The sequence below is a fragment of the Otolemur garnettii genome, unplaced genomic scaffold (assembly GCF_000181295.1).
Source record: "Otolemur garnettii isolate 467f Iridium unplaced genomic scaffold, OtoGar3 scaffold00014, whole genome shotgun sequence".
In the NCBI taxonomy this organism is placed as follows: Eukaryota; Metazoa; Chordata; class Mammalia; order Primates; family Galagidae; genus Otolemur; species Otolemur garnettii.
This window is the reverse complement of record NW_003852409.1, coordinates 29562225-29565595: the sequence shown is the minus strand read 5'-3', so window position 1 is coordinate 29565595 and position 3371 is coordinate 29562225. Positions and strand designations below refer to the sequence as shown.

General features: G+C 47.2%; 1 protein-coding gene across 1 annotated transcript in view; it reads right to left on the bottom strand.

Moving 5' to 3' along the window:
• Nucleotides 1-2562, bottom strand: part of ZBTB43 (zinc finger and BTB domain containing 43) — a 29878-nt gene extending 27316 nt beyond the window's left edge. Inside the window, exon 1 of the mRNA XM_012802365.2 lies at nt 2418-2562. The gene's annotated coding sequence lies outside the window, so the exon portion shown is untranslated. The remainder of the gene's footprint in view (nt 1-2417) is intronic.
• Nucleotides 2563-3371: the final 809 nt, after the last annotated feature.

Genomic DNA, 3371 nt, shown 5'->3' with positions numbered 1-3371 from the left:
TGTTTTGGCGGGCCCAGGCTGGAATCGAACCTGCCACCTTAGATGTATGTGGCTGGCGCCTTAGCCACTTGAGCCACAGGCGCCGAGCCAATAGTAGGGCACTCTTAAAAGCTTCATCACCCTTTTTAAATCAGTGTTTCTGCTTAATGGATGACAATGGTGGAAAAACCATGAACACAACTCTGAACTGAAAAGTATACAGAAGAGTAGGATTTGAAATGTTAAGAAATTTAAAGAACACTTTAACTGATTTATTCCTCCTTATTTTTCCTTCCTACATATGCATCAGAATATGTATTGATATGATTTTTTAAATGTCCAAATCTAAAAGTGTTTTCAATAAGAGTAAAAAGTCTAAAAGCTAAGAAAGCATTCTATTATTGCTCAGTTGGTAATGTTTTTCCTCTCCCTTGATGATACATAAAATAATTGATAGCATCTAGGATTCAATGAAATATGGTAGTACTTCAGCTGCTATATCAATCTGCCTTTAAAGTAGTTTATCAAGCATAAAGGCAAACTGATAGGCTGAATAGGAGAATGTAAAACAAAAACAAAGGTGCAAGAAAGAATGCATAATTTGCATTACCATAATAAAAGGGCTACTTTTCCAATCTTCTCCACAGGAAGAGTAAAATCATTCTTAAGTTTCCTACTTATGCAGCAGATTCCTGCACTGATTCCAGGAAAGGTGGAGGGAGGAGAGCCAGGGTGGGAATCTGCTGTGAGTAAAGATCTTGAGAAAGATTTATTTAACCAAACTTCTTTTCTAAGGACCTCAGCTTTACCCACTGCTGTGAAAAGAGTTAGTATCAACTAACATAGGTTCAATTAAATGGTCCTAATAGCCATGGAATGAATTTTTTAAAAAGAGCTAACTGGTTTCAGAAGTCTCCAATGAGTACTTTTTTGTTTTGCGTTTTTGTACTGTGTAAAATATATGTCACATGAAATTTTAAAACTTACCATCTTAACTATTTTTAGATATACAATTCAGTGGCATTAAGTACATTCACAATTTTGTGCTACCATCACCACATCCCACTTCCAGAACTTTTTAATCATCCCCAAAACTCTGTATACATTAAACAACTCTTCCTTTCAACCCTGGTTCAAACCATATTCTTCTTTCTGACTCTATAGATTTGTCTATTCTAAGTACTTCATTTAAGTGGCCTCAATATTTGTCCTTCTGTATCTGGCTTACTTCTCCAGGGGTATTTTTGTAAACAAAAAATTTCTAGTTATAGGTCTCTTATAATTTAACTGAACGTATGGAAAATCTCTGAACTAAGCTCTCCTAGAAATCCTACTAGTGTTTCAAGAGCTTCGAAGAAAAGATCTCACAGCCTTACCCTTCCTAAGCCCATAGATGGGACCAGTTAAAGAGCCGTAATTCAAAGAGAAGGCTCCTGAGAGCCATGGAAGCCATCCTGGGGAAAGTGGATAGAGCAAAGAGATGTGGGTAAGCTGTGCAGGCTTGAAAATCGACAGGCAAGAAAAGCCTAGGATTCATCAAGTTGTTTGGCATTGAGATGGGTCTCCTGTCTGCCTGCCAGTTGCTCCCGCACCCTGACACTTAGGTTGGGTGACACCTGTCAGAGTTGAGGCCAAACTGCGGTCGAGTCATTGAGAATGTCACCAGTGCAGGAAGCTTCACGGGGTCATGACTCACCTTCCATGGCTGAGGTCCGGACAGGTCTGCCCCACCCAGACAAGCCCAGTTAGTCCAGAAACAAGAATGACAAAAAAGTAGCGAAAAAGACCAACAGACAGATGGCCAAAAAGCCGGACAAGACGCGCCCTGAATGAGAGTAAGGGCTGAGCAGTAGACACAAAGAAACAAAGTGGAAACGGAAATAATGACAGGATGCAGATACAAAGGTATCTCGGGACAGATGGTTTAGAAATACAAAGTTGACAGGGGCTGAGTTGAGAGCCAAAAGACAGGTGACAGAAACAGCAACAGAAGTGAAACAGAGACGGTATCAGCTTTGCCCAGACGCAGCCTTTCTATGGCCTCGACTCGCCGGGCCTCCCGCACAGGTAACTCAAACCCAAGGCCGCCAAGCTGTGCCCACCCTGTGCGGCCCGAAAGGCCAACGGACTGACTGGGGCGGGATCTCTAAGCGCAGTGGCCGGCCGAGTTGTGCCGCCGCGGGGTGACCTTGGCCAAGAGGCTGCCCTGGGGACCTTGGTGTCGCGGTCTGCACACTGGTTGGGCTGGAGACGGCAGGAGTCGGCTAAGGGGCACTAGGACTCCAACCACCGATGCGCGGCTCGACCCTCCCGGTCGACCAAACGGGCCCAGCGGGGTCGGTGGCGAGCGCGCTGGGGCCTGCAGAGAGGTCCTTAACGCTCCACACTGGTTTTCCCACCCCCATCCTTGCCGCCCGTTGTCCCGGACCGCACGGTACCTGCCGAGGGCTCACCGCTCACATCCCCCGCCCAAGGAACATTCGCCACCACCAGTACCCGGCCTGTTCAAGTCACCGCCGCCTCAACAGACTCAGAACTGCAACTCCCGCCCCCGGAAATGTTTCCCGGTCCCGCCCCCGAAACAACTAGTGCTTCCGGGGGTGCGTCCCAGAAAAGGCGGTGTGCGCCTGCGGGTCTCATTTTGGGGGCGGGGCGTTGGCCGAGCGGGAGGTACCCAGCGCTTGCGCAGTACGGTCTGGAGCGTGTCCTTTAGGTTGGGGGCTGATGTTGGAACTGGAGAGTCGATACTGAATTCTAAACCCTTTTTTAAGCCTTGCCTTATCTCAGCTTGCCTCGCAGAGACTATGTCAAAATCCATTTCTGTCTCCACAGCATCTATCCCGCGCTTTGGCGTGTAGTGCATGCTCAGGAAATGTCTTTACCCTTCGGTGTAGCTGGCATTGTGCTGGGCGTCAGGGTCGCGAATAAGGTGGGACAGGAAGGCTTCTATCCTACAATTCTCCCAACCCTCTACAGTCTTCCCTACTTCTCTTTCCTCTTACCCTTTCTCTCATGTTAGTGTAAAAAAGAAGGTCTGTAGGGGTGAGACTCGAGCCTCTGATCTTCTGGATTTAGGGTGGATGGCTTCGCCTGGCCAGACCCTCTTTTTTGATATTCTCTCTATCTTAGCTCAAACCGCCCAAGCCCAGTGTCTCAGCTGTTGTGTCTTGAGCCCCCAGGAGTATTTAAAGAGATGGATGAGACTGAGAGAATTCTACATTGAAATTTTGGGAAACAAAACCAAAGAATACATATGGGAGGACAGAAATGGGGATGAGTGCAAAACAATTTGTCAAAGATGGCTCGGCGCCTGTGGCTCAAGTGGCTAAGGCGCCAGCCACATACACCTAAGGTGGCAGGTTCGAATCCAGCCCGGACCCGCCAAAACAACA